This window comes from Schistocerca nitens, chromosome 1 (genome assembly GCF_023898315.1).
Source record: "Schistocerca nitens isolate TAMUIC-IGC-003100 chromosome 1, iqSchNite1.1, whole genome shotgun sequence".
NCBI lineage: Eukaryota > Metazoa > Arthropoda > Insecta > Orthoptera > Acrididae > Schistocerca > Schistocerca nitens.
This window is the reverse complement of record NC_064614.1, coordinates 531,872,278-531,895,933: the sequence shown is the minus strand read 5'-3', so window position 1 is coordinate 531,895,933 and position 23,656 is coordinate 531,872,278. Positions and strand designations below refer to the sequence as shown.

General features: G+C 43.5%; 1 protein-coding gene across 1 annotated transcript in view; it reads right to left on the bottom strand.

Annotated features, from left to right (window-relative positions):
- LOC126259537 (homeobox protein araucan-like) overlaps positions 1-23,656 on the bottom strand; it is a 320,746-nt gene that overhangs the window by 230,990 nt on the left and 66,100 nt on the right. The gene's annotated exons all lie outside the window — the stretch shown is intronic.

The window sequence follows — 23,656 nt, the reverse complement described above, 5'->3', positions numbered from 1 at the left end:
AATTGACACACATGCTTGGAATGACATGGGGTTTTATTAGAACTGAAAAAAATACAAAAGTTCAAAAATGTCCGACAGATGACGCTTCATCTGGATAGCAATAATTAGCATAAAAAAGTAAGAGAAAGCAAAGATGACGTTCTTTATAGGAAATGCTCAATATGTCAACCATCATTCCTCATCAATAGCTGTAGTCGAGGAATAATGTTGTGAACAGCACTGCAAAGCATGTGCGGAGTTAGTTTGAGGCATTGGCATCAGATGTTGTCTTTCAGCATCCCTAGAGATGTCGGTCTATCACGATACACTTGCTCATGACGAAAGTGGCTGCTGAGCACACGATCATCACCAAACGACGCGCGCAAGAGATCTTTCACGCGTATAGTAATATGGGGTGGAGCACCATCCTGCATAAACATCGTACGTTCCAGCAGGTGTTTATCAGTCAGGCTGGGGATGATGCGATTCTGAAACATATCGGCGTACCTCTCACCCGTCACTGTAGCAGTTACAAAACCAGAATCACGCATTTCCTCGAAGAAAAAAGGCCCGATAACGGTAGATGTGGTAAATCCAACCCATACCGTGACTTTCTCGTCGTGAAATGGAGTTTCCACGACATTCTAGGATTTTCGGTAGTCCAAATTCTGCAGTTGTGGGCGTTGACAGACCCTCGGAGCGTGAAATGAGCTTCGTCGTTCCACAACACGTCACTCAACGAATCGTCATCTTCCGCCATCTTTTGAAACGCTCACACCGCAAATGCCCTCCACTTCACTAAATCGCCAGATAACAGTTCATGATGCAGACGGATTTTGTACGGATAACATCGGAGGGTACGCCTAAGTGCCAACCAAACAGTAGTGTACGGAATGCCGGTGCGACGTGTGACTGCACGAGCGCTGACTTCCCTATGCATAGACGAACCCGCCACAGTCTCCATTTCTTCCTGAACTGTCTCAGCAGCATTACGCCTTGTGCTCGGTCGGCCACTACGGGGTCCATCGTCTTAACAACCCGTGGCTTCGAACTTCGAAATTATTCTCGCCACAGCTGCATTTGTCAACGGACCCTTACCCGTTCGAATCCCCTTCCTATGGCGATAGGATCGTAACGCTGAACTAGCACATTCCCCATTTGATAATACAGCTTCACTAAAAGCCTTTTCAAGTAACGTCAATATGCTGCGACTGCTGGCGCATCTGATTCTCTCTCTCATTACAGCCTCCCTTTATACACGATTGTCATGCGCAGTCACTGACGTTTTGCTGTCCAGCGCCGTCTGTCGGACATTTTGTGAACTTTCTTTTTTTTTGGTTCTAATAAAACCTCATGTCATTCTAAGCATGTATGTCAATTTTTACCTCTCTATCTACATTATTCCGTGGCTTATTAAGTTTTCAAATTTATACTGACTTTTTGATCACCCGGTATGTTCCGTCTCATGCAAAGGTAATGTCGGAAAAAAGCTTTAGCTATTATTTCGCACAGCATAGTTGCAGTAACTTTCGCCAGCTCCTACATGAACTAATGATCTGCCACTGTCTCCATCTGTGCCCTGAAACATCACAGAAGAATAAATATGTCAAGATAATAAATCTCCAGAGGATTTTGTTGCATGGTCGTAATTATTCCCAGGTCAATGTTTGGATCCCGATTCTAGAAGCATTCCTCGAACGATTATTTTTCAGAACAGAGTATGTCCGGTATTGTATGAACTGAGGTCAGAGTATGGCACACACAATCCGACTGTACACGGTTGGGGAGCCATCGGGAGTCGAGGGAAGCGCGAAGAATGGAATAATTCCAAGGACGGGGCTTTCGCCCGCGGGGGGAGGTGAGGTGAGGTGAGAAACGGCCGTGCCGGCCGGAGCCTTGTACGTGCGCGCCCGCCAGCCCTTTATATGCAGACTAGAGCAGCCGCCCTCGCGGGCCTGTGTGGGAAGCTCAGTCGCGGGGCGCTCCATCACGGCGCGCGCTGGACGCGGCCGACGGCGACGGCGACGTCATTGGGATTCCCTGTCGCTGGCGCTGACGCCGTCCGTCAATCGGCAGCCGCCTCGCCTCCAGTGGCTGGTGGGCGCCGCGCCACCGGGGCCGCTTTCCAATCCTGTCCTGAGCCTCCCGGGGAACACAGATCGGGCTATCTTCAAAAATCGTCAGTTAACCCTCAGCCCACAAGGTGGGGTGAAAAACCTTGCACCCGCCCTACTTTACTTAGTGGCTTGCGCGATGTAGCTCGGATCTCGTCCCCAACTAATGTGTCGTCCTAGTCTGTCACCCTTACAGTATTGGATGGACCGCCTGCTCCGTGGTACGCACTACCCGTGTGGGATTCCACCCGACTTTGTTTTTACCCTCCTTCCAGCCCACCTTCTGGGCAGAGGGCTAAGATGATGTTATCAACAGCCATTCGCTTCTGTGGTCTAGTGATAATCGTTATTGACTAGTTATGCAGAGGTGCCTAGTTCCATTATTCCGTGGTACCAAGGTCTCGAATGGTCTCCACTCAAACTCGCAAGACCAACTGAGGAGCTGCTTGTTTAGAAGAGCAGGGAAACTTAAATGCAAACCATCCAAGTGGCGTCGAATAGAAAGGCGTGACCTGGCAGGGAACCACACAACTTTTATTTACCACAGACTTTTCGTGCCCCTGTTAAATGCCGTGTCTTGTTACAGTATTCCTGAATTCTTAATTATTACGGCTATATCTATACTCTGTAAACCACTGTGAAGTGCACGGCAGCGAATCTATACTATTGTACCAGTTAGGGGTTCTTCCCGGTCCATTCACGTATGGATTACAGGAAGGATGGTTGTTAATCGCCTCCGTGCGTGCTGTAAGTAATCTAATATTCTCGTCCTGATCCCTACGTAAACGATACGTAAGGTATTGTAGTATATACCTAGGGTCATCATTTAAAGGTCGGTTCTTTAAACATTTAAGTAGGCTTTCTCGGGACAGTTTACGTCTATCTTCAAGAGTCCGCCAATTTAGTTTTTTCAGCATCTCTGTGACACTCTGCCATGAGAGAAACAAATCTGTGGCAATTAGAGTCCTATTTTGTACGAGTACCACACATTTGATCAATATTCTAGCATAGGTCGTACGAGTGATTTGTAACCGATCTCCTTTGTAAACTGATTGTATTTCCCCAGTTTTCTATCAATAAACCGAAGTGTACTGCATCATTATGAAAAGGAAAGTTGCTACTCACCGTTTAGCGTAGATGCTAGCAGCTAGGCACAACAAAAATCCTATCGGAAAGTGTCACTGGATTTGGCTTCAGCTGCTAGAGACAATAGTCGTGTGTGTGTGTGTGTGTGTGTGTGTGTGTGTGTGTGTGTGTGTGTGTGTGTGTGGTTTATTTTCGACGAAAGCCTTGTTGACAACATGCTCACTTTCTGACGACTTTTTGTTGTATCTACGTTGTACCTGAGACTCAGTGCCTTCGCTATGTGGTGAGTAGCAAATCCTTTTCATAATATTGTTACATTCCATCCCGGATTTTCCACTGTTTAAAGCCTACCACCTGCTTTACCCACGACTGAACCTATGAGATCATTCCATTTCATATCCCTACTAAATATCACACACAGGTATCTGTATGACTTGGCAGATTCCAATACTCTTATAGTCATAGGATAACACGGTTTTTTTCTTTTCGTAAAGTGCGCAGTTTTACTTCTATACAAAACTGCCAATCGTTGAACCACTTTCAAACCTTATCAAGATCTAACTGAATATTTATGCAGATTTTTTTTAAACAGTACATCATTACAGATAATTGCATCATCTCCAAGATGTCTGTGGTTACTATCAATATTGTCCACAAGGTCATTAATATACAACGTGAACAGCAAGGGTCCCAAAACACTTTCTTGAGGCATACCCTAAGTTACTTCTATTTCTGTCGATGACTCTCCATAGAAGATAACATGGCGCGTCCTCCCTATCTAAACCCCATCTAAAAATCCCTAATCTAGTCCCTCATGACGTAATTTCACATTTACTTCTATTTTGCTGTCAATGCTCTTACTCAAAAAAATTGAATTGGAATTCTGGCACTGAACATGGCTTGCACAGAAGACAAAAGGTATTTCATACGAAGGCACTATGTAAATGTAAGAATATCTGTGTATGCTATAAAAGATGACGGAAGAATACAAGTTTTTTTCGCAACTGAGTCTTTTCTTTTCTTAGCGACAGCTTCTGTTTTCTTAGATGATGCAGTGGTTTTAATATCACACAAATATATCTGTGTAATATATTAAAGAGACCGCATACTATCTGAAAAGTTGCCGGCTTTTAAAATTACAAAAACGTCACGTTTTCCGTAGGTACCTCCTAATTCGTTACCTGAAAATACCAGAAAACATAAACCCACAATGAAGATTTAAAAAACAACGTACATGGCGAACGTTATACTCCACTTGCCACAGGTTCATGTGTTGACCGATCACGACCGGTTTCGCCCCGTCATCGAGTAGACACATTCTAGCGTAACAAATACAGGATTGAACGACGTGTGAGCCATAATATTGATAAAACACAAACTCAACGAAATATATAACATATTCCCAAAAACTGTAGCGCTACAAAATTTTGTAATTAACAACATTAAAACGACAATATATAGATGTTCAAGTATGACCAATGTGAAAATTAACAACTGAAATCGGGGAAAGTTTAAGAGAACTTAGTTAAGTAATATTAACAATGATCATACTTTGACTCCTACTTTTCTAACATTGTTTTAATGCGTTATAGGTACTGCGAAGATGTGTGTTTTCGTTTGTTTTCCCCGCCATATTCCATAAAAAGATATTTTCTTGACTGTCAGGCATTACACAGTCGCTTTCCAGTTGTTATGCTGGAACAGGGAATCTAACTCCATGAGATCGATACAGGACGTGATTTGCCACCAAATAAATTAACTACAACTAGAGCAGTCACATATATATACGAAGTAGAAGACTGAATGACATGACAAAAACGACTTACAAAAATAACTGAGCTATGAATGAATACATTGCATCTCATCGCTCAATACAGTCAATCCAGGAAGCGAATAAGGAAATAGTGCAGACCACAATTACTGAGACTCAGTGAAGTGTTAGTGGTAAACTGAGGACTTGAATTTTTAATATGGGTCGTCTTTGGTAATGATCCACATGGTCCCATGTACTGCGAACATCCATAGGGTACGTTGCCGGAGGAAGACTTGGAGACATTATACCGCGAGTTACCATGGACGCTGTGTTGAAATCGGCTCCGGAAATGAAACGTTACTACTCTTTTCACCATGTACAAAAGAGACAACACTTTACAGGAAAGTATGTCCGCCGAATAAGAGAGACGCAGTAATACAGGAGAGTGGCGGGAATTGCAAGATGGGGCGGAAGAGCCGTGTGTCAAGTGGGTGTGTTTGTAGGCGGCCGCTACCTGCCGCCGCTGCCGGACACCGGGCATACAAATCCGCCGCCGGCTACGTCCGTGGTCACCTGCCAACGGTACTCGTGGGAACCGACGGTCAAAACACGGCTTTCGTCTGACACCGCGTGTAAACTGTCTGCCGGGAGCCCTCATTGGCACGTACCAAGTACAACGCGAGGCTAACTTTGTTACTCACATCACGCCTCCCTGGTTATGTAAAGTAACGACTGAAAGCATACATCGAAAGCCCAAAAACATGTCGTGGTTTAGTATTTTGTGAAGTGCCTGCACAAGTAAGAATGTCCTTCAAATAATGTGTAAAATGTTTAACAAAAAATAGAGACTATAGAAGCAATATGGGTAAAACCTCTAAATATACATACAAGCGCTAATAAGTGCTACTGAGGTCGATACGGGTTAGACGCGGAATAAGCCGTGCAGAGGTATCTGATCCTATATTTGTGCTCTCTAAACCAAACACCAAACTTTATTTAGGTATCCTAGTTGACTTACTATTAACTAGCAACTTATTTTTCTTTTATTGATTGGCGACTCCGTGGAGTGTTCTGTGCACCACGACCAGATAATGGATATAATTGGAAGGAGAAACAGCATTGGTCTTTTTTTTTTGTTTTATTATCCGCAAAATCGATTTTCGGGCACTTAGTGACCATCCTCAGTGCTGTAATACACAATTAAAATTGGTAGGCACTGGTATCAACAAGCTTAGAGCGATCACATAAACTGACCAGTCAAGAGTCTTTCCAATCGTCTCGATGAACTGTTTGAAGGTTTTTTTATATCTTTAGGTCTAAAAATCTTCCACTGCACCTTCATCAATCATCATTTGCGAATGGTTACAAATTTATTTTTATTTTTAATGATCATATTTTGCGTCGAATGTGTCGGTCTACCCCGAAAACTCTGTTTCCGAACTTAAATAGATAAATATTTGCAATTAGTCCCAGCTCAGCAGTCGCTTAGCATATTTAGATCATGATCGCCGCACCAGTAATGTCGAACCGAAATAGTTGATTGCTGTTACATCAGATAAAGTACTGGCCAAAGATAATATGATTTTTTTTTCTTCGACAGTGTACACCACTAAGTTCCAATTGTTGAATCTTTCTTTTAACACTACCGTGTGCCCCCTCTATTGAAAGCAGTCAACGATTAATCCGTTCACCAAAGTTAATTTTCGCCCTACGTTTCCTACACGAAAGTGAGCAACCTACGTATTTATGGATCCACTACAGTGAACTGCAAATGAAGTCACTGAGTCAAAGATTGTATTAATCTTGGACAGCATTTCCACGACAGCCAGATCCTTTACAAAAAAGGGAAAACTTCTGAGAACTTGGAAATTAAGACAAAAGAATATTTTAATCTACAGATGTAATAGTGTTCGAATGACAATTTTGACTGGTAAGTACAGTTGTCGCATGGTGGGTGCATAAAATATAATCTGAGCTTGTGTGTGGAAGTAGGAAATCATTTCACGGTAACATTCAGAGGCTCCAGAATATTTCTCACCTATTTTTCTCCTATAAAACTCGTGTTAAAGCCAGAATTGCGTTCTACCAAAACTACACTTCAGTAGCTTTGGTACGCTACATAGTGACGTAGTAAATGGTGCTAATAGAAAGACTGTCAGTCGACGACATTTTTGTACGTAATTAGAACCGTACGTCGTTCAGTGTTAACCCATTATGTATTTTATATCCTTACAGAATAAGAATTCCATTTTATAATTAATAAAAATTACTTGATACTGCAACTTCTGCCTTTTAGGTAACTAAAGTAATTATTTTTTATGCAAGTCCAGTTAATATGCACAAACATCTATAATTATTGTTATCTTGTACTCGACACAACGTTCTTCATCATGATCAAAGCTAAGAGTTTCCCGTTATTACTGATAAGCACGCTAGTTGTTTACGAATAACAAACACGTATTATGAAAGTTCGACGAAATATTGAAGTGGTGTTTGATATATATTTTCGTTCTGCGAGCTTTTTATTTTATAATTTTGTTGAGGAAATTGCGTTCTCTGGCACTATATGATAAACCTGTATTTTTCTTTACTTTTCCTACAACATCCCTATGTTTCACGTCACAGATCAACAACTTTCGAATAAAATCTGAATTAAACACACTGATAATTTCAGTTTTGCTATATATAACGTTACGGCCCTTTATATATCCCCACTTAAGTTTCCAGTCGGTTCACCGCTTCTTGTTTGTAGGGGAATCTAGTAAGGCATTGACCGCATTCGCAAAGAGAGCGATAGTTATGTGATAACGCCCAATAGATATACAACATATCTAACTTACTGCTTATGTGTATACGACCTTAACTGATAACCGGCGTTAACATGGGCATGAAAGAAAAGACTCCTTCAAGCTAGATTTAAATAAATAATTTATGTAAGTGCGTAGGCTTCCATGGCCGGTCTTAACTAGAATAAAATCCCCTTTCTAGTGGCTGAACTATCATTCGGAAGAGGCTGCTAGAAAGAGGATTGAAACCGGTTTTACTGTTGCTTCAGTGCTTCATAATGGTGTGGTGTGACATTCAGAAGGATTCAAAGAAATTTCTGTCTTATCTCACCTAATACCTCAGCTTATTTTTGGTTGTGCTGTTTGATTACAAATGTAGATATCATTAGATATTTACCACGTTAGCAAGAGGTATGTCATTCATTATTTAATGTATCCTCTAAATCTTTTGAGTATAAAGTGATGTAAGATTTATTGGTTCATAACTTCTTTGTGAATTTCATTAGGCTTGTGGTTTTTTATTGATACTTAGTTGTAAAAGGTCAAATATCATTCCAAAAACAATCTTTGTGCAACAATAAACTTTCAGTGATGATGTGTGGACTATCTATTCTTAAACTGTCCGATGAGCTGGATAGCCGAAAGCCATTCACAACGAACTATAAAATAAATGTTATTGCGGAACATCAATACTGTGTACTTCATCTGTGTGGTCAAATTGTCCGTGTCTGATTGACGGTTGCAACTACAAAAATATGTTGTTTTTTTTTCCATGCCGGCCGCGGTGGTCTTGCGGTTCTAGGCGCTCAGTCCGGAACCGCGCGACCGCTCCGGTCGCAGGTTCGAATCCTGCCTCGGGCATGGATGTGTGTGATGTCCTTAGGTTAGTTAGGTTTAAGTAGTTCTAGGGGACTTATGACCACAGATGTTGAGTCCCATAGTGCTCTGAGCCATTTGAACCATTTCTTTCATCAGACGCGTTTCGCTTTATTGAGGCAAAGCATCATCATTGGCTTGTTATTAAGTTAGTTGCATTTTGATTTGCTTTAGGACCGAAGATTGTTAACGAACTATGTGTTGGTTTGTACTCGCTCTGGTTTTCGCTTGATTTCCCGCATACATCGGGAAATGCCGTCTGCTAGCATAACGTTTATGTCTTTCTGCTTTAGACACTGATAGCTGCGGTCTAGCTTGTAGTTATTCTGCAGCAGTAGGCATTTTTTTATATATATTTGTGCAGTTGCTGTACTCTGTTTTTAGGTCCATCTACTATGCATAGGGTGACGTAATATAATTCACTCTCCCATCGAACCCCTCCTCCCCCATCCCCTCCCAATTTCATTTCACTTCTTGCTCCTCACCTTCTCCTCTAACTCACACTAAATCACACAACTATACACTTATGGTCACTCATCGTGGTTTCTCCCCCCCCCCCCCTTCCCCCCAACAAAAATATGAAGAGTGAGAAAGAAATCCATCACTATTCCTTCCCTACTCTTACACAGTGTATAAATACACAGCAACATAATTAAATAGAATTACACGCACACAACAATCTAGTATGAAAATATGATTGATTATAGGCCAGAGACAAACTAGTGGCAAGGTTATGTTGGCAACACAACAAAACACAAACCAAAACAGATACTTACTAGTATGAAAACAAACAGAAAATAGTGGAGTGCGAAAAAGTGAGCTGTGAAAAAATAAGAAATGCATGGTGCTACAGAACAACTAAAAATTAGTCAACTGTTAGTGCCTAAAGTAGAAAAACATCAGCGATGTGCTAGCTGACAACATTACCCGATGTATGCTAGAAATCAAGCGAAAATCACCGTAACTACAAACCAATATATTGCTAACGAACTGTTTTCGATCTTAAGAAAATCAAAATGTAAATATCTTAATTACAGACTACGGATGATGCTCTACCTCAAGAAAGCGAAACGCGCCTGGTGGGAAAAGAAACACATTTTTGTAGTTGCAACGAAAGACGAAAATACCCTCAAGAATCAATACTGTGTATTTAAGTTCCTCCTCTAAGAACGGAAATTTACTTCATAAATGTTACTATTTGAAACTTACTGGAGTATTGTGTTGTTGGTAGCGTAATCCTGATCACTTCCTGAAGTACAAGCAAGTGAAAATTTGCCGTATGCTGAAACTGACATGACGCTTATAATACTCTTATTGCATTTCCAGATGTAAAAATTATCCATATTATGAACATCTTGGCAAGTGACGTGTAGAATTTAGTTGAAATGTTTTTATACAAAGAAAAATTTCAATGAAATTTATATTTATTCGTGAAGGGGCTGTCAGACTGATTATCAATATTTATATCTTAAATTTAACGCGCAAGGATCACGCAAAAATCCGTAGACAACTTGAAATGTGAAAACGGATACGCAAACTAACAAAGAGGAATGCGCGCAGTATGTAAAGAAACGATGATGATGATGATTATGATTGGTTTGTGGAGAGCTCAACTGCGCGGTCATCAGCGTCCGTACAAAGTACCAATTTTTTCACAGTCCAATGTTTACACAACCCGATCAAGCCATTGTCACGAATGATGATAACAACACGAACATCCAGTTCCCGAGCAGAGAAAAATCTCCAACCCGGCCGGGAATCGAACTCGGGGCGTAAAGAAAGGAAATGAAACGTATGGTGTATCTTAATTTAATATGCAGAAAATTGAGAAGCCTTCAAAACAGTTTATTGCTGTATCCTTCAGGCCGTAACAGTTGCTAGACTCTGCATTAATACCAGTGATATCGTAATACGGAACATTGGGGCCACTCGCATGCGATTAGGACAGTTTTACACCGATTCAGTGGTAAGCATTGTCGTCGAAAAAGTGGAGTTGTTTGTCAGTATGGAAGCATCGCGTTTCCTTTAAGGGCTTGACACCCCTTCAGAGCAAATGTAAGCTGCGGTATCAACCTAGCACTGGTTTCACACGGACACTATTCAGGTGACTGAGTATGCACCCAGGGTTCCTGGGAACAGTACCTACGAGACTGCTGGATCCTAAAGAAGAGCCCAGACGGTCGCCGTCTCATGCGGTCGATGGGAAGCGCTTTTACAGCCTCGCCTCTGTTCGGTCATAAGGCATGCAGGTTTGTTGCTTCCTCGCCTGGCTTCTACGTGCAAAGCAGTACAGACACAGGTGCCTCACTGGACAAGCTGTTCACACGTTTCCGCTTCTATACGGGTAACACAGCGGTAGGCTATAGCGTCCGCACTGCTAGCAAATAGCTACGGCTGTTGAGCCCCCACGCGGTATAGCTCTGGCTGCGTAGCACGTGCGAAGAGATCCTGAGACAATGAGACGTAACGGTGTCTGTCTCCCATCCCAAGCGTCTGTCACGCTGCAAGACAATAAGCGTACGCTTCGTGCGTACGTCTGCTGCGTAACGGGACGCACTCACCACGTGGACCACGAAGCTCGCTACAAGAGACACGTGCGGCAGTTCCTTCCTGAGCGAAGGCGCCCAGACTACTGTGACTTGTGTAAAGCTTAATCACGATAACTTCAGAATACCGAGCTTACTTTCGGAAATATCAGTGATTATGAAAATTGTAACTTTCCTACTTCTGACACAATAATTTACTTTTTCCTAATTTAGAGGCTAGACCAACCATCAGACGGTAGACAGCATTACTTGAACAAAGTCCAATACTTTTTTATCTTGAGGAAAATATGTCTTCCATAAAGGGTGGATCAGTGTTCCAGTGAGCACATGCTGTTATGCGTAACAAGTACACAACCGTTGTTTTGTCTACTCTCCTGGACTTACTATTCACTAAATAAAGGAAAAACGTAATTTAACTCTAGAACACCAAACGACGGGGAAATGTTACAGTGTTACTAAACCAACCTAAATTTTATTAATACATATTTTTCCGTAGGAAGTTACAATTATACATAGTTAATTACAATTGTAAGGTCTCCAGTGCTGTCACGCACAAAATAAGAACAGACTGTACCGTTTTACAACCTGTACTGACAACACCAAATTGGCGGGTACCACGAATTGGTACTAACTATAGTCGTAAATTTTACGACGCTTCAGTAAGCAAGAGTTAATGAGGCACTGAAAAACTTCGAAACATGAACGTGTTATTCTACCACAAATATATAACGTGACAAATCAAAATCAACGCAGGGAAGATATGCGGAAAAACGAATCATATCGTGTAAGAACTTGTGAGCCACACATTGCCGACAATGACAGTGTGTCCGGCCTTGTGTCATATGAAGGTGAGATAGATAGATAGAAAGCCAGATGGCTCAAGGAAGAATGTTGTTTAATACGTGGGAAAGTTGTGCAGTCTTGACCCTCTTTCCTCCCGAGTCACACAGGTACACAGAAACACTAAAAAAGTTAACGTAGGATTTTTCGGTTTTATGAAGTTCGGTTGGATTTACACTTATTAACAAATGAACGCAGGAAAACCAGTCTGTCTGCAGCTCAATGCGTGACACTATACGGTGATAAAAGCGCAACTGAACAAGGCCCATGATAATGATTGTTACCTATAACTCCAATAACATAAAGTTCGTAAATCAGTTAATTTTTACAACAAACATTCATTTATAATTAATTAATTCACCGCGTTAATAATTATGGCGTGTTTCTGGGCTGTAGTGCCTACCATGAAGTAACTCAGTCCATAATTACCTATTCCAAAAATCTGATATTCTCTTGGCATAATGTTATTTTACTGGCAATTGCCTGGTGTTTTCATGGCACAATGCTGCTTTACCGTCAGCTACAACAGTGCAAGGGAGAACGCTGCTCTGCTGCGTGAACTATTTAGCAGAGGCACTATATCTCACTAAATGTTGTTGAAGATATCGCGATTTTCGTCTCGGTGTACTTTGCTGTTTGAGCTGCAGATGCCTGATTAGCGACTGACACGTGCACGCTGCAGTTTTTACCGGTGTTCACCACGTCCAGTTTCCACGCCAGCAAACAGTACACGATGAAATCAACGAACTTGTGTGCGATAAAACACGTGCTGCAAGAGGGCAGTCTGAAAAGTAAAGTCCCTGAATTCTTTTAATGTGAAAACTCAAAGCTTTTTAAATAAAACTAACTTTATTTACATTCTACATCTTTATTTTTCAGGTTTACATGCCTGCAGACCTCTGCTGCTAATGGGCTTCGAAGTGTAGCATGTAACATGACGGTGTGTAACTGTACTATGTCGGTGCGTGAGAAACAGCTTGCTGTAATCGAGGTTCTATTTCGAAGAGTTAGCTCATACATGGAGCACACTCAACTTCAACACGACAATGCCAGACCACACGAGCGCTGCGACATCTGCAGTAATCCGAGGCCTTGGGTTCATTGTCAACAATCATCCTACAAACAGTTCCGACTCTACCTCATCCGTTTTCATCTGTTTCCAGAAGTTAAAGATCATCTTCGTGGACTTCACTTTCGTAGTGATGAAGCGGTGTAAGGAGAGGTGAGACTGTGGCTCCGTCACCAAAGTCAGACATTCTGCAATGACGGTATAAAAAAAAAACTAGTGTCTCGTTAAATGGCTCTGAGCACTATGGGACTTAACATCTGTGGTCATCAGTCCCCTAGAACTTAGAACTACTTAAACCTAACTAACCTAAGGACATCACACACATCCATGCCCGAGGCAGGATTCGAACCTGCGACCGTAGCAGTCGCGCGGTTCCGGACTGAGCGCCTAGAACCGCTAGACCACCGCGGCCGGCTAGTGTCTCGTTAGGAGAAAAGTGTTCGTCACCAGAGTGAAAGAAATAAATATGTAGACATGAAGCATGAAGACGTATAATGTTAATGTTTTATTTATAACGCTTTAAGAGATTTTCACGTAAAAGATTCGGAGGCATTGCTTTTCAGCACTCCCTCGCAAGCTTTGAATTTACGTTACATGGTAAAGCGCACTTGGCAATCAACATGTATCTCGAAAATACGGTGATTATCAAATAGTGATTCAGTTCCTCACTAAATTAAAATTAAATATTAATACCTCATGATTCTTTATAATGTTCAGCAAACATTGAGAAGTTGAATACAAATTTTAACTATAAAAAATAATCACCATTGTCTTGGTTTATGGTAACAGTTGTATATATCGCCTTTTTTACAGCATCACTGCAATCGATTTCGAAGCCACAGGGGAAGTTTTAGTAGTACCTGTCAGCTACGGAATTTTCACACGAGCTGATGTATGGATGAGACGCCTCACTTTCAGAACATTTTCTTCGGAACATACTTACACGTAGGTGTCTGCGTTGTTTGCCTAAATATGAAGCCGCCTGATCCCGAAATACACTCCTGGAAATGGAAAAAAGAACACATTGACACCGGTGTGTCAGACCCACCATACTTGCTCCGGACACTGCGAGAGGGCTGTACAAGCAATGATCACACGCACGGCACAGCGGACACACCAGGAACCGCGGTGTTGGCCGTCGAATGGCGCTAGCTGCGCAGCATTTGTGCACCGCCGCCGTCAGTGTCAGCCAGTTTGCCGTGGCATACGGAGCTCCATCGCAGTCTTTAACACTGGTAGCATGCCGCGACAGCGTGGACGTGAACCGTATGTGCCGTTGACGGACTTTGAGCGAGGGCGTATAGTGGGCATGCGGGAGGCCGGGTGGACATACCGCCGAATTGCTCAAAACGTGGGGCGTGAGGTCTCCACAGTACATCGATATTGTCGCCAGTGGTCGGCGGAAGGTGCACGTGCCCGTCGACCTGGGACCGGACCGCAGCGACGCACGGATGCACGCCAAGACCGTAGGATCCTACGCAGTGCCGTAGGGGACCGCACCGCCACTTTCCAGCAAATTAGGGACACTGTTGCTCCTGGGGTATCGGCGAGGACCATTCGCAACCGTCTCCATGAAGCTGGGCTACGGTCCCGCACACCGTTAGGCCGTCTTCCGCTCACGCCCCAACATCGTGCAGCCCGCCTCCAGTGGTGTCGCGATAGGCGTGAATGGAGGGACGAATGGAGACGTGTCGTCTTCAGCGATGAGAGTCGCTTCTGCCTTGGTGCCAATGATGGTCGTATGCGTGTTTGGCGCCGTGCAGGTGAGCGCCACAATCAGGACTGCATACGACCGAGGCACACAGGGCCAACACCCGGCAACATGGTGTGGGGAGCGATCTCCTACACTGGCCGTACACCACTGGTGATCGTCGAGGGGACACTGAATAGTGCACGGTACATCCAAACCGTCATCGAACCCATCGTTCTACCATTCCTAGACCGGCAAGGGAACTTGCTGTTCCAACAGGACAATGCACGTCCGCATGTATCCCGTGCCACCCAACGTGCTCTAGAAGGTGTAAGTCAACTACCCTGGCCAGCAAGATCTCCGGATCTGTCCCCCATTAAGCATGTTTGGGACTGGATGAAGCGTCGTCTCACGCGGTCTGCACGTCCGGCACGAACGCTGGTCCAACTGAGGCGCCAGGTGGAAATGGCATGGCAAGCCGTTCCACAGGACTACATCCAGCATCTCTACGATCGTCTCCATGGGAGAATAGCAGCCTGCATTGCTGCGAAAGGTGGATATACACTGTACTAGTGCCGACATTGTGCATGCTCTGTTGCCTGTGACTATGTGCCTGTGGTTCTGTCAGTGTGATCATGTGATGTATCTGACCCCAGGAATGTGTCAATAAAGTTTCCCCTTCCTGGGACAATGAATTCACGGTGTTCTTATTTCAATTTCCAGGAGTGTAGATAGCTCTCCCGCTGAGATCCGGTAAATTTTCGCAGTGTGCTTTGGCTCAAAAATCCGGAGAGTGACCTTGCAATGAACATTCCACATCCAACTTACTGTTTGACGACGATGATCAGAGTAGATGCAAATTTTTGAAGTGTTCCATACGCTCGACGAATGCAAATTATCATTCGGTAAGCTGAGTTTTGTGATTCACTTTACCTTTCGCTGTGGTTCTACGCTGTAAATTCCACCCACCGATCTGAGCAGAGCATGCTCTAGTTTGTACAATAATAAACTAGCGATAAAAAAAATCAAATTATACTCTAACAGTAGCTATTTGTTTTTACATTAGCATTCTAAAAGCTGATGTTCCATGTTCTTCAATCAAATGAAAACCACAAAAATTCAATTTTCACTGCTCCATTTACGTAATTTCCGTTTTATTTGTGTGGTGTAAAAGCTAGTGAATTTCAGCTCTACCGATGAACCGTGATCTGTTCAAGATCACCCGGCGTCGTCGCCCTCATTCATCGATTTATTTCTCTCTCTCTCTCTCTCTCTCTCTCTCTCTCTCTCTCTCTTTCTCTCTCTCTCTCTCTCCATCCCCCCTGCCTCCCTCCCTCTCACTGTACACACACACACACACACACACACACACACACACACACACACACAAACTTCACAACCGGCCAGAGCTACTGGGTATACGATAGCATCGACGGAAGAAAAGAACCGAAGAGTGAAGCGGTGAAGGAGAGAGCCAAAGTGGAAATAGGAAGGAACGGGAGCAAAGTAGGGAGGGTGGTATTAATTGTCGGCGCGGTGCGGTGCGCGAGTGCTGACAAAGCGGCGTGTTTTATTGGCGGACGCACAGCGGAAGGGCGGGCCCTGGCGCTCTCTGGTCTGGCGTGGTCCCTGCGGCCTGTGGCTGTCGCCGTGCGTGGCTTTACGACCTTCCGGCCGCCTCCCGTTGCCCTCAGCGGCCGCTTTTACTGCCCCCGGCCCAACCCTTCGCCAAAGAATAATTCCGCTTCTCTTCCGGAAAACCTCTAGAAGCCCTCGCACCTAAACGCGTACCCGAGCCCAAGGGCGTCAAGGAAAGGCCTGGCGCCAGTTATGAGCTGTACGCAGTCGTGTTCGTCCTATTCGAAGTTAGGATAGTCGGTAAGGGGTAGTTTATTTGCATGATGGCCTGAACACAAGATTTTTTTCCGAGATTCAGACTTTGGATGCTACCTGCTATGACTTCCTCTAACGTGCAATCTACTAATCTCAGATCAGCTCTTGCATCCAACGTCATACACTATTTCTTGGGCATTTTTCAATTTCTGTCTACCTCTAGACCCTTTAAAGCTCCCTCTAATTGCGTGGAAGTTATTTCATGATATCTTAAGACATTTTGTCCATTCTTGTAAATGTTTTCCATATGGTCCACACCTCGCCGATCATCCATCCTACAACAGCATATCTCAAACGCTTAGATTCCGACATCATAGCTGCAACATTTCAAACTTGCCAGTTCTCAGTGGTATGTGTACTTAAGGACTAATATGAGGTGAGACTGGCACAGGGGACAAAATTGTGTTGGGCCCCATGGAACGAGTCAGAACACTAAAGACAAAAGAAGTGGTTGTTTGTGGGTTACATGAGCCAAGATAAGGGGTTGTGACGAAGGAAAAGCTTACAGCAGCAGAATCGAATGATTTCACAATAAAACCTCCACCTGACAAATTTCCCATATCTCGGATATATAAAATACAATGTAATATATGTCCGAGTTTTTATATAGGAAAGGCAGGGAGACCATTTAAAAGTCTGTTTCATAAGCATTTTCTCAATAATGAAGACCAGAACTGATTTACGTCAACGTTCACAGAACATCTCAAAATCGAGAAAAACACTCTTCCTCCACCATCCTTGGTTAACATCGAAATTTTGCATATAGTCGAGAATGGCTACAAAATGAAGAATTTGAAATATGTAAACATTCCCACCTAAATTCAAAAGATCTCTGGAATGATCAGCTTGCACTGAAAAATAGACACTATTTTGGTTGTGCAGCATCACTTATGAAATGTGAAAATTAACTCATTCCCTTTGTGTATTACAACTACGGGTCATGGTTTTCCAAATGTATTTTATATAACTTCTTTACATACCTTCTTTATACTTTTTATACGATTTTATCTATGTTCCTTGTACGGCACAACAGCTTGACACATGCATAGATTTGATTCACTTACTGTAAATCTCTATTTCAAATAGTCACGTTTAATATGTACATTTTTGGACATATTGCATTATGCTACTTTGAAGAAGATAGTGACACCTGCTAAACCAATACTGAGCAAGTTTCTATAATACACCTCTTGTACTTCACACAAATGTGTAGATTTATACTGTCCCTAGGCTTCTGAAAACCACACTGTAACTTGTCGAAACCCGTACAGCGAACCGCGAGACCGCTAAGGTCGCAGGTTCGAATCCTGCCTTGGGCATGGATGTGTGTGATGTTAGGTTTAACTAGTTCTAAGTTCTAGGGGACTAATGACCTCAGTTGAGTCCCATAGTGCTCAGAGCCATTTGAACCAAACCCGTGCAGCGAAAAGCCGCGCGGAGTGGACGCTCGGTTAGAGGCGCCATGTCAAGGATTGCGCGGCTTCTCTCGCCAGAGGTTCGAGTACTCCCTCGGGCGAGCGTGTGTGTGTGTGTGTGTGTGTGTGTGTGTGTGTTTTGTTCTTAACGTAAGTTAGTTTGAGTAGTGTGTAACTCTAGGAACCGATGACTTCTGTAGTATATACTATAGTTGCTAAAAAATAACAGCTATCAATAAAATAATAAATGGAAGGATTTGTTGGAGACAAATAATCGAAAGAACAATATAGATAGACGCTGAAATGACGGCTTCGGCACGGTAAGTAAAACCTTCTTAAAAACACACGACACGAAGAAATCCACTGATACTGGAGAGTTTTTGTAACCATCGAAATTTTCGGAACTGTAAATACTGTGCGCAGAAGAGTAGCGGACAGACCAGTGGAACATGGCGATGTTGTATGTCTTCGTGAGGAACAGTCGTACTTTTAGTTCTGTCACAGAGATCGTCACTTTAGTCTCCGATTGCTTCCTGAAGATATTTCAAGTTCAAAATGAATGGAAAGGTTAACTTAAAAATAGGGTAGAATCGGTCACATCAAATACTGGTTAAAAACGCTTTTTTCAGATAGGGAATGCTGGAAGGAGCTATCGATAATCCAGACTGTCAGAGGAGCAGTAGAAAATTAAAGTTACAGAGAACTTGCGAGACGACCGCCGTGAACTTCAGTTTTCAATACTTCAAATCGTAAGCCGGACGGCAACACGAATTTTGTGGCGCACCCACTTTCACCACACAATTTCAACTGTGAACTGAAGTTTACCCTAGGGCAGCTCACCTGTAAATCAATACACCATGTATTTATGTGATAGCATGCAAGCCGTCCAGTGATGGACTTTGTAATTTTAAACCAGTAACGGTTTTCAACGTGAATCAAAATCACACTGTGGTTGGTTGCTGATGTGTAAACATTCTTTATTATGTCATAGACACGGTTCTCCAATAAAGTAATTGTTTCTGGATACAGCATTAAAATCTTGTTTGCCGACCAGAATTAAAATATGTAATGAAATTAAGGTAAGTGTTGGGCATATCCGAAATCCGAAAGAAACGCTCTAACAAATGACAACGAAACTGTGGACGTCAGAAAGTGTAAAACTTACAGATTTACGGTATAGACATCGTGTTTACTTCATCTTAGAGAAATAAGTCATGCGTATTTTAACTAATGCCGCAAAGACAACTGTTCGCTATTAAATTTGCCTTACAGTATACAGTCAGGGAAAATGAAGCAGCCGCTCCCCGGAGAGGTTTTCCAGGTTCGCTGTAGCAGAGGTAGTGATCCAGTTCCTTAGCGAGCAGACAGGGATCCTTAGTAAAATTGCAGTCACCCACTTCTGTCGCGGCTTTATTGGCTGGAGCTTTCCTGCGAAAGACGTGGGGAAATAGAGGCGGCAGTGCCGTTTCCTTGTCGCGGCTCTGTCGGCGCATCTCGAGACAGGCCAATAACAATATGGACGGGAAATGATGGCCGTTATGCCGGGCCGAATGGAGCCATTGGCTGAGCGGATTTTACGGCGGTTGTAGCGACAGGCATTAACCGGCACATTTCCTTTGTTGTCGCGCGCCGCAACGGCGCACTTCCGCACGCCTATTGGACAGGGACGGGTGCGAATTAACAGCTACAAGCAGATCGTTGTTTAATAGATAGGCGGGAGGCCACAAAGCGCGCAGCTCCACTGCACTCGCGCCGGTGACCGTCCCCCAACCCGCTGCCACCGCAGCGAGTCTATTCCTCTGCGGCTAAACGGCGCTCCACAGCACCATCATTGCAGAGGGCAGTCCTTCGGCCGCACACAGCATCTAACTAACGGTGGGCGTTCGTCACAGACCACATCAACCGAAGACATCATTATGTTTCCCCCAAGGAACACTGCAACTGGCAACTGCAAATCCTTTCAAATAATGGATAAACAGTGCCGTATGAGGTCTTCCACCTCACTAGTTGCTCATCGTTTCCGATGGCGAGGAAAAGTGTTTAAAGTTACGGGAAAATCCCTCAGACAGTACCTAAGGAAGCGTATTTCTGTAAGCTCATTTTGAAACGTTTGATTTGCGTGGTCCAGTACAGGAGATTTTCCAACGCTCCAACCGCTTGTTTGCCTCTACGAGAAATCGTGGCAATACTTTAGCGTTGAGCCAGATGAGACTTGGCATCTTGGGGAGCGACGAAGCCTGTTTTTATTTGTTTTCTTAACGAAAACGATGTCAGATGCTCAAACTGAAAGCTGCCTACATGTTACGCACCGTATGAACTTTCGTTAGCCTTGCTTTCTATCTATCTTTCCTCGTGTCCATTAAGAGTAGCCGCGCCGTCTGAGGCGCCGTGCCACGGTTCGCACGGCTCCCCCCGTCGGAGGGTCGAGTCCTCCCTCGGGCGCGTGTGTGTGTGTGTGTGTGTGTGTGTGTGTGTGTGTGTGTGTGTGTGTGTGTGTGTGTGTGTGTGTGGTGTTGTCGTCGTCGTCGTCCTTAGCGTAAGTTTGAGTTTTAAGTAGTGTATAGACCTAGGGTCCGATGACCTCAGCAGTTTGGTGCCATAGGAACTTACGACAAATTTTCAAATTTCCATTAACAGTTTCGCTACATATAGCCCGCTTTCCGTGAATTCATCATGCTCTTATTAACGGCCTGCCGGCTTCGCCTTTATTTTCTGTCAGATATTGGCTGAATACTACCGTGTTCCATCGAACTCGCCCCTAGTGTACGTGAAGTAACCATGTCTTCGTCCCTCGCGAGAACTGGCTTGCACAACAAGTTTTAGTAAGGACCTGCACTGAACATGAAATTCGAAATAACTTGCCGATAGTTCACTAAGCATTGTCAAAGGCGAAATAAACATACGGCGCTCCGAACCTTGAATCTTCAAATCTGTGCTCTGACGTGGACTCTCGGGGCCACAAAAATGCTTTGTTTTTCTCCCAGTCTGAAAGCGAAATCGAGCGCAGCATCGAGTATACCATCTTGAACAACGGAGTACACAGAAGAAGATACTTGAAACTGAGTTGCAGAGGAAAGGTGAACATCAGAATACCGACAAGATGCTTGAAATAGAAGCGCAAGGGAAAGGTGAACTTGCCGGAATGCCTTCCTCCGAAAAGAATATGGAGAGGTGGTAACATCACTATTCTCGAAAGAAGTGCGACATTCTTAATCGAAGATGTCATGGTCGAAATGACCGATAATGGCATTGTGGAAATTCTGATGTAAATGCATCGTTCGCAGATAACTAACATGGGGAGGCCACGACGTTGGGACCACGGATTCACTTCAAACTTTGCACATCTTTGGTAGACCATTAAAACAACATAACATGCAAGTTGTAAGGTGCACTACTCTGGTAATTCCAAGAAAATCGCAAGACAAGTTTTACGCGTCTGTTACGTAACTGATGTGTCTGTGCGTAGGTGCCGGACGTTGGAGTTCTAATTCAAATAGCTCTGAGCACTATGGGACTTAATATCTATGGTCATCAGTCCCCTAGAATTTAGAACTACTTAAACCTAACTAACTTAAGGGCATCACACAACACCCAGTCGTCATGAGGCAGAGAAAATCCCTGACCCCGCCGGGAATCGAACCCGGGAACCCGGGCGTGGGAAGCGAGAACGCTACCGCAAGACCACGAGCTGCGGACGACGTTGGAGTTTATGAGGGTCAAGTCGTAAGCGTTCGAGCTTCGTAAGACAAACGTGTATGAGGCGACTGTTCGAGTCCCGCTCAAACTTCCATTTTTTTTTAGTACAAGTGTAAATTCTGTGATATTTAAAAAAATGTCAGCTACACTATTCGTACATGCTACGTTAACTACGTCTCACCGCTACGCAGATTAACTGCCAAATGCGGCCTGCTTCTGCATCTGCAACTCGAAGCGTCGATGTGCAAAGTAGTTTCGGGCACCTTACCAAATTGCATCTATAAGGGATTTCGCAAATCACGACAAGCACACATTTTTAGGAAAGCTCTAGACTTTTCTTCATTTACTTGTCGATAGTTATAAATAAATTTGTTCTAACAATTAAATTTAATTAAAAACAGTAAGTAGCCAAACATGAAATTCAGCAGAACTTCAAGCAAATACACGTGGCTTTTTTAAAAATAACATTACCTCTCAGACGTCATACACATTAAATAATATGACTAGTGCTGAGAAAAATATAGATTTAAAATAAAGTTTGAGAGGGAGTCGAACCGTCGCCTCATACAAGTCCCTGTTACGTAGCTCGTGCGCTAACCACCCTTTCTTTTATCTCATTTTGCTCTTTAACAGTGCCTGGAGCTGTGAGTGGAGGGTCACCATCTCAGCTCACTGAACACAGCAATCACAGTTCCTATCGATACTAAAGACGGCGAAAATATAACTTAGACTCTTAATAAACACGGTACTGTGACACCCGTTGAAGCTTATTGTTGATCCATTCACTCAGTTTTTATTATTATTATTATTATTATTATTATTACAGAGGGCAGCTAACCCTCTGACCGAACACGCTGAGTTACCGTGCCGGCTAAACTCACACTAGAACTTTAGAAAAATATTCTCAGCATCACAGATGTCATGCATTCATCAGCCCCCTGACCACCATGAACTCTTAACATCCGGTACCAACGCACAGATAGATCTGTTATGTTACAGACGCGTAAAACTTTTCTTACGATTTTCTCGGAATCACCAGACTAGTGCACCTTAGTACTAGCACATTATGTTGTATTAATGACCTAATAAAGGTGTACAAAATCTGAAGCAAATACGTGGTCCAAAGGTCCTGGCCTCCCCTTGAAAGTATTTAGGATCCTCCGCAATGATCACAATCTTATGACAGCTGATGTGTAAGAAAACTGTATGGTATGCGTATCATATTACACAAAATTTAACCTGTTGGCTACCAAGTACACATTATATGCATATTTGCGTTTTTCATTGTTAACGCAGCAGCACGCATAGGCTCTGAGCACTATGGGACTTAACTGTTGAGGTCATCAGTCCCCTAGAACTTAGAACTACTTAAACCTAACTAACCTAAGGACATCAAACACGTCCATGCCCAAGGCAGGATTCGAACCTGCGACCGCAGCGGTCGCGCGGTTCCAGACTGTAGCGCCTAGAACCGCTCGGTCACACCGCAGCTCACATTATTTCGTATACGTACATACATCAAACCAGTGTAACATGTATTTCACCATGTACACAAAACCATCTTTTGGATCTTCGAAGAACGTTCGAGACTCAGTAATCAATAATAGCATTAACAGAGAATCGATAATCATATCATAGGTAAGTAATTAGTCACCGTCGCTAAGCAGAGCTCAATAGCAATCAAAACAGCCGTGTTACGCTTGGATTTAGATCAGCATTCCATTCGAGCTTCTGTAATGGCGATGTACTCAGAGCCGATTCTCGTACCTCCAAGGATCAGAAAAGCTCCCGAAGTTGAGGCAGCCAGCGGAGCAAACGCTGGAACCGTTGCAGGCAAACAAAGGGAAATCAGCCTTATGATGGGCCAACACACAGTGTTCGAACAGTCATCGTCAGTGGAGCACCATGACAAA